Source organism: Strix uralensis, chromosome 2 (genome assembly GCF_047716275.1).
Source record: "Strix uralensis isolate ZFMK-TIS-50842 chromosome 2, bStrUra1, whole genome shotgun sequence".
NCBI lineage: Eukaryota > Metazoa > Chordata > Aves > Strigiformes > Strigidae > Strix > Strix uralensis.
The window spans coordinates 60014893-60028288 of NC_133973.1; positions in this window are offsets into that span (position 1 = coordinate 60014893).

Sequence of the window (13396 nt, forward strand, 5' to 3'; positions counted from 1 at the left end):
CTACCAAAGTCAACATCTTCCAAAAGAATGCATGAGGTCCTGCAGCCCATCATTCAGGGTGTGGTAGAATGCATCAACCAGAAACTCTACCACAGGAGCTGGGATGTAGATGTTTCCTTCATCAGAAAATCAAAAAATAAAGAGCTCTGTTCTGCTATGTCTGTACTGTTTAATAAATGGTACATTTAAACAGTTGGGAATAACTTCCCTTATAGCAGAACTGATCTGGAAAGAGCTTTTTGGCATCTATTAAAAACACCCCAGTGATAAAGCTAACTGGACAGAACTGCATAGACTAACCTAGACCAGACTCGTACTCACTCACTGCCCCCGTTTGGTGCATCTATGCATACAACCTGTACATATGCTTCATAGCCCAAAAAGGGCAACATGGACAAGTCAACATCTCATAAAACCCATGGTTTCAGTGAGCCAGTGGAACTCTCTCATGCCTTTCCATTACTTCTTTATACATCATGTGCCAAATCACTGTACCGGAGAGAAGGTGGTAACATTACAGCATGAGTCTTTTAAATACTTTAGTAATGAGACTTTGGTTCTATTAAAAATAAAAAAAAGTCATCATCATTTTAGTCTCTCACTCACCAATATCAAAATATACTAAAAAGGAAATTTCAATTAAAATGTAGTAGCTCCAAGACTGTATGGTATCTCTATGAGGAAAGAGTCTGATTTGAAAAGAGCTCACCACAAGACCCAGGAAACACTTTATAGCTTTAACAAGTGTGTTAATTCCCTTCATGCAGAAGATCAAGACTATGCAGGATGACTGTCACCCATGTCGCAGATGACAACCAGAGCTAAGATGGAAGTAAGTGCCCAAGACACAAAGACGGAGATGTGGGGAAGATAAACAGTGTTTTGAAAGGACCTCCACTGAGGCAATCTCAGTCCCTGAGAGGGTCTTAAATCTTGGAGGCTTATATTGCTAAGTAGTGGTATCATCTGCATGAAGGCACCATGAGATAAGAGAGGGACAGCCTCCAACACTGAATTCCTTTGTGGTACTCATTTATTTGTCACTCCTCTAAATACGTAAGACTTACTCACTATACATATGAGAGTGTAGTTTGTTGTTAGATGGAACAATTGATATATCCAGTAGACCTATTCATCTCTGTTTTGCAGAGCTGTGGAAATTGCTGTTCCTTTGAGGCTTCCAGCCTGCAGGTGGCTGTGTAGGATAGATGCATATCCTTGGACTGGCAGTGTTGGAAGATGACCTTGGCAGGTCATTCCTGCAACAGAACCACCAGGAAGGGAATTAGAAAGAAAATTCATGAAGTTTCTTCTCCTGAAGTCTGTATTTGGACATTTTAATACAGCTACCATATAAGAAACTGGTTTTAGTAATAAAAACATCCTTTTGTTACTCACTGGGTTAAGAGATAATTAATTCTTTTTAACACACAGTTTCTATGCAGTATTCTGAAGTGCTAAGGCTTGGACAACCGGCCCAAGCCAGAGCTGACCTATAGATGAATCCTGTATATTTTATAACTGATAACCATTGTGCTAATAGGTATTATACTAAGTTATAACAAACTACCTATTCTGATGTGTATTGAAGCCTGAACAACAGGCCCTGAGCCGAAGCTGCTAACTCAGTATATAATCATTAGTGAAATATGTATGGAAGATGTAGCTATCTTGAATGTATATTTATTTTTCTTTGTGTGTGGATAAAATAACAGGGTCGTGGAGACAGTTGTCTGGCACTGTGGCCTGTTGTGAGACTTTGTGCATAATCCAATTAGATAAACAAAAAACTCCCTTAGCTTCTCCCTTGAGCCCTGGCCAGGCTCTGGGGGAATCTAATGTGAGATTGAAACCAGATATTTCCGCTTAAAACAAAGGTGCCAGCTATTCTGGCTTACTGATTTTTGGGTATATAAGGCTGGACCAGCTCACAGCGACTTTGGAAGCCTCACCTACGGGTGGACGCACCGCGTAGGATTTCCCACTTGCCGGGACAGGCTCTCCAAATCCTCGCTGTAACCGGGGCTCCCCAGCGACTGAGGATCTGGATGATGGTAACGTATGCAAGTGGTGATGGATCTTTCTTAATCACTATTGTCTCTCTCAGGTAGTAATGATTTGATGCATTACCCTGTATTTTCCTATTTGTTTAAGTGCACTATTCTGTCTTTTCTTACTGTATGTTTTCTGTATTATTCTGTTATATTATTTAGTTATTTCTAGTAAAATACGCCTGCTCTTTTCACTCTGGTGTCTGAGTTTAATTGGTATCCCTAATCAGCAAAACATATTCGCTACAACAACCTTGCATTTCACTGTTGCAGAAATGCTTGAATGCTACTGAGTTCATTATACGGTCTGAAAGGAATACATAGTGATAAAGGTTTTAGCTATGTAAGCACTAACATATTTATTGAACTAAGTTACAGTACTAGGAATCTAGATCCTTAGAAATGAAAAAAAAGGATCTTGGAAAGATATTTGTGATGTGTAAATACACAATAAAATCAACTGTTCATACCTGGCTATATTGATGTTTATATCTCTCTACCAAGATAAGCCAAAGGAAAAATAAAAATAATTGTCAAGGTCAATAACCCAATGACTGGGTTATTTAGCTATTATTTGCATTTATGAATAAAACAACTAAAAAAATCCTACAGTTTTTTGTTTGTTTGTTTTGTCATGTACAGTTCCTTTTCTCCAAAATGTTGAAGACTGAACTTGAGTTTGGACTGTAAATACCATGACAGGACTGACAACTTTTTATAATATGTTAAGACCAAACCAAAGGTAATTTAATTGGCAACAAGGTCAGTAGGTTATACATCAAGCTCTTTTTTTTATTCTACAGTCATTATAGAGACTTAGCTGAATGAACAATGTTAATTTAAAACCTGCACATGTTAATCACAGCAAAAAAAAAAGATTTTCCTACAGTATTTGGACTTCTGTTTCGCATTTGCTTCTGTTTAGACTCTTGCACTTTCACAGGGATTTAAGACTATATCTCATGAACAATTATTTGGAAAAAATAAAAATTTTATCACATCATATATTCCTTCTGAGAAATTACAAGGGAGAATCCTGAAGTATATTATATTCTAATATTTTAATATTTTTATTTTTCTTATTCAGACTGTTTTATATGTGATGTAATATTTGGATTTACTGTGAAATTATCATTTTCTTGTTCTTACCAGGCAAAGAATATGTTAAGATTGACATTCAACACCTATTAAGATAGAATTACGCAACTTTAAATCAGATCTAAATATTAGCTTTTATTATTAAATAGGATTTTCAGACATTGAATAACCAACCTGAATATTACAGTGATGAAATAATTAATTCAGATATACACAATTCTTTGACAGAAACTAGAAATCAGTTTATGTCTGAATCAAAGAGCTTGGCTGATGTTACTTGTTTCTGGGGCTTGAAATTTATGTACTTTCTCTTTCACCACAAGATAAATTTCCAGTTAACAATTGTGATATGAAGTCTGACTGATCAAATGATGTCAACTATCTTTCCTGCTACAAGCCACTACTTCACACTAAAAATATTAGCTTAATAAACTATTTGTTTCCCATAAGAAATTCTTTATGTTACAGATATTGGGGGGGGGCACCACGAGGATAGACAACATCTGAGTTCAGCAAGACAAGCAGCGATACAATCTCCCTATTGAAATGCACCGCAGAAGGACACTTGATTTTCCATAAATGGGTATCAGTCATGTAGGCATGTGTCCCGATCCAATGTTGGGGGAGGTTTCGATATGATCCCAAGAGCGAGATTAAGACACAAACGAGGTCAAATGCTGTATACCCAAAACAGGTTTTTATTATTAAAAAAGTGAAGAGGGGTAGCGATAGGAGAGAATGGAAAGAAAAGACAGAAATAAAGCAAGGATGCGGGATAGGGCTGCAAGAATAGTCACCACCATGGATCCAGCCATGTCCCGTTGGTCCTCAGTCTTCAATTCTTTGATGGTGGGTGCACACGGATCTGGCTTCGAAGGTAGATGCACACCGAATTGTATCTGCTGATTAGCATATCTGCCCACCTTTAGTTTTATTTTTTCTCTGGTCCTACAGGTTTTTGCTACATCCGGCTTCAGGGGCAGGAACGTTTCCCTCTTATCAGCTCATTAGCAATGCATACATGGTGACTGGCCTACACAATAGATCCACAAATGGCTACACAAGGGGTCAGGTCTGCCCCTTTGAGGTTTATCTAAGGAGTTTGACAATGCAACTGCAAAGGGATGGGACTGGTGCATCCTTCAATACACTCCCACTTCCCTGGGCGACACTCCCCAGACCAATCCACAGGCTGTGCAGCAGCTTGTCCTTGAAGTTTGCACAGCACAAGCAAGCTTTGAGACAGTCATATGACATTTCAGTCTCTCACAGCATGGTCTTTTCAATCAATTCTATGGATGAGAAACTTGTTTTGTTATTGAATTGCAGACCTCCTGTACACTTCTAGTTAGATATAAATGCCCTCCAAGAAAAGAATAAATTGAGTTTATAAAATAAATATTGCTTAGGTAAAATTTCGTATACAGGGATTTATGCAAATATTTCTTTTGGGTTTCAGAATATGTGAATTAATAGTAGTTGGATGAAAGCCTAGTCCCACAGAACAGAATGATAAAAACTTTGTTTATTTTGGTAAAGACAGAATTATAGCCTTTCTTTTATTGTTTAATAAAATTTATTTAATTGTTTAATAATATTTATTTTTATTGAAGCCTTATTTTTATACAAATAAATATTTAAATATCAATATTTCTTTTAAGCACTAAGTATAGATCTTTAACAAGAAGTTTACATTAGCTTATAACAAACTCCATCATGCAAGTCTTTAATTTACAAGGATGAAAAGATTAGAGATAATCTTTGTACTATGTGGTATTTTGTAACACACATTGTTCCATGTTTTAAACTCAAATAATTTCCTTTTAATTTCAAAGAACTTGAATTTTTGAACAGAAAGAATCACAGGAATGGTGGTGACCCCCATCCAGTCTGAAAAGAACAATCACTAGGTTTGTTGTGTTCACAGCAGGCACAGAAGAAATACAGGTGTTCTATCTAGGGTATTTGGAAATGGGGAGAATTATTTGTTTTCCTCATATTGTTTGTCATTTCCAGGAAGAAAGCTTTCCTGCTGAATCCAACCGATGTGCATCTGACTACATTCAGACCTGAGCACTTTCGCATGATAATGTTGAGGATAAATTAAATTAACATTAATCTTCTGCCTACTCAAGCGGAAAACTGTATGTACATCAGGACAGACACCTTCATCTTCCTTATTGCTCTTAAAGATTGACAACAGGTAACACCCCAACTCCATGGTTCTTCCTTCCTCTGACTAGCAAGGGTTAAAACCATGAAAGAGCAGAAGTAGGAAAGGAGGTGTTGTGTGAAAGTATCTGAGGGGTATGACTAATTAAGAATTTAAGAGTTTTGTATGATTTGAGTGAGAAAGGAATTCAGGTAAATTTCCTGTGACTGAAGGGGTCAGTTTAGTTGTCTGTGTTACTTTTCATAAACTGAAGTAAAAGAAGTACTGTGAGATGGCATAATGCAAGGCATGACAGTAGGATCGGTTAGCAATATAAGGATCAGGGTGAGACATAACTGCTGGTGTTCCGAGGTAAGTTAGGGAAATGGGAAGCTGGCAAAAAGTCAGAACAACAGGCCAGCTTAGCAAATGGTAGGCCTCACCACTCAATAAAACATAAAATTTGCCAACATTGAATGGAGGTGTTTGTGTGAGGGGGCAAAACAGCTAGTCAGCCTCAACATTGCAATCCCAGTGGAAGAGACTGTACATTGTAATAGATGTGGTTATGTGGTCCCACGAGCAGGGTCATTTACCCAGTGTGCAATACACCAATAGATACATGGAGGAGAGGTATTTATTTATTCCATGTTTGCACAAAGAGGAGTGCTAGGTGGTAATTCCACAAAGCTAACACACCACACAAAAGAACTTCAATGTATTTATACACTTCAGACTACACAAATACACATTTACTGTAGCAAGCAATTGGTTAGTTTCTTATCACTTTGTCCCTTATGGGTTAACATGTCTCATCGCTATCTAAAGTTGCAGTGTCTTTTATTTCTTCTGTGCAAATGCAAAGGGTGAGGGAAGGGGGACATATTCTTGGTCTTAAATTGAATCAGTGGTCACAGTCTCCCCCTGCCACCTTTATCTTTCCCCCAGTTACCCTTCATTTTCACTGACTTCATGCTTCTCAATCATGCAGCCTTTGGCACCCTCTCGGGCAAGATGTTTCCCTCATAAATCTTTTAAGCTCCTATAGATATAGGAGATTTTAGTTCCTAAGGTATGGTTAACAAGACATACATTGCTTATACAAAGTTGGAGTAACTCACTATCTTATCTCCCGGTTCTTTCTTTTGACCATAACACTCTTAAATCAGTAACTGACCTCTGTCATTGTTCTATTTACAACTTCAGAATGAGCAGAGTAAAAAATTTCTCAGAGATATCAGTTATACTCTGAGAATCAGATATCACCCTGTCTTATAACTTCTTAGAGTTTTCTTCTTCTTTATTGAAAATATGATTGATAACCTTTCAATTAATACTTACGAAGCATAAAATTTGACTTCATTTAGTAGAAGAAAATATTTTTTAATTTGCTCAGGTTCATGGGTAGGGGTCTCTAACTAAGTTACAGTGGCACCAATTATATGCTCATCTTTTAAGACTTTCTTGAATCCTCTATCAGTATCCCCATTATTTCAGCTAGAGCTGGTGTGCAGGGTGGGTGACCTATAATTACTTGATTTGCCTACAGAATCACAGAATTGGGTGATGGCTGAGGTTGGAAGGCACCTCTGCAGATTGTCTTGTCCCACCACTTGCTGAGAGAAGGGTCAGCTAGAGCAGGTTGCTCAGGGCCATGTCCACTAAAGTTTTTAATATTTCCAAGGATGAAGACTCCATAACGCATCTGGGTGACCTGTTCCAGTGTTTGACCACCCTCATAGTAAAAAACACGAAAATGTTAATAGTTTTCTGTTGTTTATTGCAAGTTCTGCGGTACTGAATTCCCTAAAACACAAAGAAGAAGGAGAGGGAGCATTGTGGCAAATACAGAAGAGCAGTTCCATTGAAAAGGCTGGTGCTATCAGGTCAGAAAGAAATAAATGGCTATTTCACAATATAAATAATATTTGTCTTAATTTTTCAGAATGCTGGATTGAAGACTCATTTGCTTAAGAGTCAAATCACTAGGAACTACAAACAGTAGAAAATCAGGGAACAGAAAAAATCAAAGAAGACCTCAGAATAGAAAAGATCCAAAATAGAAAGATACATGTCAAATGTACCTGGTGAGATTCTGAAATGCTTTGTATTTTTATTCCAATGTCTGTTTCACAAAGGTGACAATATATACCTAGAATGATATGCACTACTATATCAGACTTTCCTATTAAAAATGGATCCCTAAACTTTATTTCCTGCCTGACTCACTCTGCTGTAACCAGAAACATCTTGGTAAATAAATTAATAGAATGGTTTGTAAATTTTATATGCAAGTGTGTACAAGGTAACAAAAAAAGACAAGTAGTTTATTTGCTTTCACATAATCTTTATCTGCATTTAAGAATCTTTACCAGTATAGCAATATCATAGAGCTACCTCTTTCCCATAGAGTCTGAGATTATAATGGGCAAAAATTTATTTCGTTGATGTAGTTTAAATCCATTTTCTGAATGTTAGTTTCAAAAAACCTGTTAACTTGTCTTCTACCTTTTTGTGAGTGTGGCTAAATTTACACAAGAGGATTTTGTTCACTGTATCAGGTTTTATTCATGTTCAGTCTCTGGTTTTATCATACTTTATAGTCAGAGTAACATAAGAGTAGACTTATCGTCAGCTATGTAGTTTGATACAACTAGTGAAAGCTGTTAAATTCTGTACAACTTGGCTGCATTCAGTCAGATACCTCCACCTGCAGTCTTAACTCAAGTAAATATTAATCCAATTATACCTTTGACTAAATTAAAACTGTCTAAGGAGCTCAAAAAGTGGTACTAAGTAGATGTGACTATTGGCTAACTTCTAAAGTGTACCAAAGAAAATTAGATAGTCTTTTCCATTTTTCACCTTAACACAATGCATAAATAAATTCTGCAAAAGGAATACTAATTTCCTGCAGTCCTTCTTAAGCAGAGGGTTAGATAGGTCTCCTTTGATTTTAGTACATAAAAATGTACTCAAATTGGCATGCTGGAAATAATTCTACTATCATAAATAAATTAGGCTGACTCTTTACCAGTTGGGACAAAACTGGTATAATCTAATATCCTTCTTCCTATATCTAATATTCATCTTCCTTCAAGTCACTCTTGAAAAGAAAGAAAATAACAACGTGCTAGAGGAAAGGTCAGAGAAGAACAAAAGCATAATATCACAAGTGTTACCACAAATTGTGGGAAAATCTCTTGAACAGTCATACATATCACATTAAGAAAACCCAACACTTTTGTCAAACATGGGTGGTTTACAAAGTTTAAGTTAAATGTGCCAAATCAGCTGGAATCACGTTCACTCTTCTTTGGAGATTTACTTAGATTTTCCTAATTTTTAAAAAGCTATTTCCAAAGGGATTTTACAATCTCAGTATACATAAAAAATAATTGGGATTAATACAGCACTGTCCAAATGCAGGCTGTCCCATCCTTCTCTCAGTAGGGACTACGAGTAAGCATAAGCAGTATGATTAAGAATTCATTTGTTTTACAGTTCAATGGGAGCTGAAATGATTAAGCTCCTTTATCATGTTTCTATTCCTATGTATATTTTAAGAGTACTTCTGTTAAGGAATACCGGCATCAAAACAAAAGGGAAGCAAGCTCTTCTTCAAAGTGCAGCAAATGTTTACTTACCTACTGTATACATGTGTTTCCATTTGATAAATACTGTTTAAACTGAGAGAAATCTCAGGCTGCAGAAATCTTTCTGTGTGGCACAGAAGAGAGAGGCTGCAAAAGCAGTTTTCAAGTCCTTATCTGCAAAGGGAAAGAGATGATTGCCTTAACCTTTGTTATCAGCCTGAGACCTGCTTTAATGCTCATAAGGCTCAAAAGGATTTATGAAGTGGTGAAAGGCTGAGCTAGATGGGTCGCATCTTACCAGCAAGTGGCTGGCTCTTCATCAGTGGAGCCTGTGCTGGGGTACAATGCATCCAGATGCAGTGAAACACTGCCTCTCCCAGGTGTGGGCCCAAAAACCTTTTTCTTTCCTATGGCAGTTCACATTCAATAGGCATGGCTTGCGCCAACATGTAAAACTCATTAGCAAATGAAGTAATCAGATGTCTGTCTCTTCTTTCTCATCCAAATATTGGCATACTAAAAAGAAGAGAAACCTAAATTCCCCTCTCCTGACTCCTGGTGGCTGACTGTGATGACTGTTGGCCCACCTAAAAAGGTTCAGCAAGAACCAATCAGGTTCTGCAGAACAGAGAGGACTATTTTGACTTTGCTTGAAGTATTTTACTTTTTTGTTCTCAATAAACCACCACGTAGTAGTACAGGTCAATAAAAATTAAACACAACGCACACCAATTTTCCACTTCGGTTTGTAAAGATTTCACAACTTCTCTTCTGTCATAAATCCAAACATATGAGGTTTCACTCAGAATTTTTTTGCATGTTCTGAAATCTTAAAGGTTTTATATACACCAGCAAACTGACTTGATACTGTGCAGGTTGTCACTTTTGTACTTTCTTTAGTATACCTATATTTTGGGGGACTTTTAGAGAGCTTTTACAATATATTTAGTCTCCAGTCTTGCAATATTGCACATGTAGAAATATTATCAAGGTTGGAGACCTATTTAATGCCTGAATGATTCCAAGGTTGTTCATAAGTACCAAATTTTAAAGTCTAGGAATGCAGAAACAAGAAGAAAATTGTGTGATTTATAAAAGTGATCCTTCATAAAATGTAGGTTTTCATTTATTCTTTATTACTGCTTTCTCTGTCAAAGACTTCCATTCCTTTTAACCTATTAATAGGATGTCACTGCTATGAGATCAGCAAATGTATATACCCTGGACATTACATTTTAAGAACATAGTACATATTACTTTGGGAAAAAAGATATAAGACTTGTTTCTGTGAATGCCTGATCTGAAGAGGGACTCAGCAGTACCATATGTTCAGAAATACTAGCTAAAATATTATACTTTTTTCAGGGCTTTCCAAAAGCTGAAAATATGAATTAACTCTTAGAAGTTTTCATGAAATGCAAAGATAAAATCCAGCCCATGGAACTATGAAAAATTGAAGTTAGAAAATTAGGATCAGAAATTACAAATTGGAATGAGAAAAGGAGAAAATCATTTCACATCTGTGAACCTTTTGTCTCTTCCAATATATCTGTTGTAGCCTAATTCAAATACAATATACATAGCACTTTTATAGACCTTATCTGTGTATCTTATTACAGGTAGAAATTTTAAAGGTAGGAGTAAGCACTTTTTTTTTTTTTTTTTTCTGTATCTTTGAATATAAGCCCTTTTCATTTCCCTCCTCTGATGTGAGGGAATGGACAGATGTGATGCACACGCTTCTTGAAATGCGTTATCTTCATGCACTTAAGAACTCTTCTCAGTGAATTCACCACTCAGAAAAAACAGAATGGCTTGAAGAAACTGATCGCTGGAGAGGAGTTACCCACTTGCAAACCTTCAAAATGTTCAGAGAGTTGGGCTTAGCACCATTCACCCAGCTCAGTTAAAACAGCGAGTGAATGTAAGTGGTATATTTCTATGGTCAATTGGGAAACATCTGGAGTGAGGATAGAAAACATCACAACACAGCCTTTACATCAGCTGCCATCTATGGCATTATACACTAATCTCTCTGTTCCCACAAAAGTCCTTCACATGCATTTCATCCTTCCTAGTTTCCTACTTAGTCTTTCCAGTTTCCTGTTTATATTCTGTGTCATTTCAAGAGATTTGAAAAGAAAACCAAACCAAAAAAACACCTTATATTATGGGAAAACAATGGAAGGAGGACATTGAAAACATTCTTTTTTATATACAGATGTGCCTTTTGACATCATTGTCTGGACACAGGCTGGGAACATACAAACACATCCATTCTCACTGACTATACCCAGGATCCATGGTACACTATGGTAGATATTGACAAGGCACTTTAGATGAAGCACTGAGAACTAAGAAATGCTTAAGAAGAGACACTTTCTACTTTTTGTTGAATAAGTAAAGAAGTAAAATTTGGCATATGGCCTAGACTTGGCACCTCTGTTTATGTCCCAGTCTGGTTCAAAATCCCAGTGGTATCTGAACTCCATTTTTCTTGTAAGGGAAAAATTAGTTTATAGGGGTTTTTTTACTGAAAACATTCTAAATCTGCAAACTAGCAGCATTCAGATTTGTCACTCCTTCCTCATACATTTTTCTCTAAGGCATCTATATTCACTTCTCTTAGTACCCCAGAATAGATACTTATTATGCTTCCCTGTAGACACGTGCATCATCAATTCTCTTGGCTCTTTTTAACAAGTTTGGGATATTTCAAAAAGATACAGAATCCATTTTTGGATTACATACAGGGAGGAATAGGAAATTAAAAAAAAATGAAGAAAGATATAGCAGCATGAATTATTTATCACAGTCAATAAGAACACTTTTTCTTTACTATTAACTATATTTGTCTTAAAATATATATTTAATGTTTCTGAATACTAAATTATAGACTATCATTATCTCTTCTTAATGTATGGGAATATTTGTACATGATTATGCTTTAGCTAAATTGCATTAATATATTTTCTAAAGGACTAAACTTTATCATGGTGAGACAGAGTAGCCATGTTTCAATGCATTGTATATCCCTTTTAGGTACTCAACAATAGCTATCACTAACTAATCAAAGATCTTTTGAACTACACAAAAATTTCTTATTAACTTCTATATCTTGATTGAATTTCTGTTCATGTACAAATATTAAAGCCTTATTATACCTGCAAATATTTAATGACTAACTCATAAACCAACTTGCACAGATTCTCATTTCTTCTAATATCTCTTTGTATTTATGAAAAAATGATGTACTTGTCTTATTAAAAGGAAAAGAGCTAATATCCTCTTCTGTTTTTCAAACCAGTGATGCCATGTAGAAGTCCCATACTATTGGTAGCATCTTTCAAAACACCTGGATTATCATAGTTCTCAAGATCCTTCATAGGAAAATAAGAGTATTTAAAACATATATAAAAAAATGTAATTATAGGCCTGGTTTTAGTTATTGTTCTCATCTGCACGAAACTCTACTTCCAGATATTTCTATGTAAGTAGAGATATAGATATAAATATAGATATGGATGCATACGCATGTGCAAAGAGAGAGAGAGAGAGAAACTATTAAATAAATACGAAGTTCAAAGATCATAGGAAATTCTAATAATATGAATCTTTTATATAGGAGAATACAATGTTGAAACCATCACTACAGGTAGTGTTTTGTAGAAGAAGAATTGCTACCCACCCACTATACCTATCACACCAAGTAAATTTTACCCTAGCTTTTTTTCAGAGATTCCATTTTCCCGTACACACATCAGAAATAAAACCAGTCATGGATGAACCATTTGCTCCTGTACTACAGACTTGTGCAGAGATCCAGGAGCTCTGGATTTCCTTGAGATACGTTGTTCAAAAACATTATCTATGTAAATACTGCTTTAGCATTTTCATTTCTGGTTTGTTTTTTTTTTTTTTTTTAATAGAAGTTCGTGTCTATTCAGTGCTTGTTTTCTTTTTTACTTTAGTTTCTCTACATTGATCTGTCCTTTTGGTTTTCATGTGCAACAGAAATAGCTAGCTCTTTATGACCATGAAGAAAGCTCACCTCATTTTACATGTAGAACCACACAAAGAGGAATTTGAATTATCTTTAGCTAAATTGATAAATCGCTAATTATATCAATGTTTAGGCATCACCAAGTGATCTCCCTTTTGCAAAGTTGAGTAAAAAGAAAAACATGATCTGCTAAAACAAACTATTCTGCATGGATAAATAACCATTTTTTTTTTGTGATACAGATGCCTACAAGTGGTAAACCATGTCTGCATCCCTAATCTCATCTGCCACAAGGAGACAGCCTTGGTCTAGAGGCTGAGAGGTAGGAAGTGGCTTGTTTCATGGCTACTTCAGTCAGACTGGCTGCATCCACACTGCACATCATTGCCCTGCATGGTAACCCCTGTGACTGTATGACAAAATTACTCCTTTGTATGCACTTTTCTGAAGTTTCTGAAGTAACATGAAGTTTAGCTGAAGATCACTACTGTATATT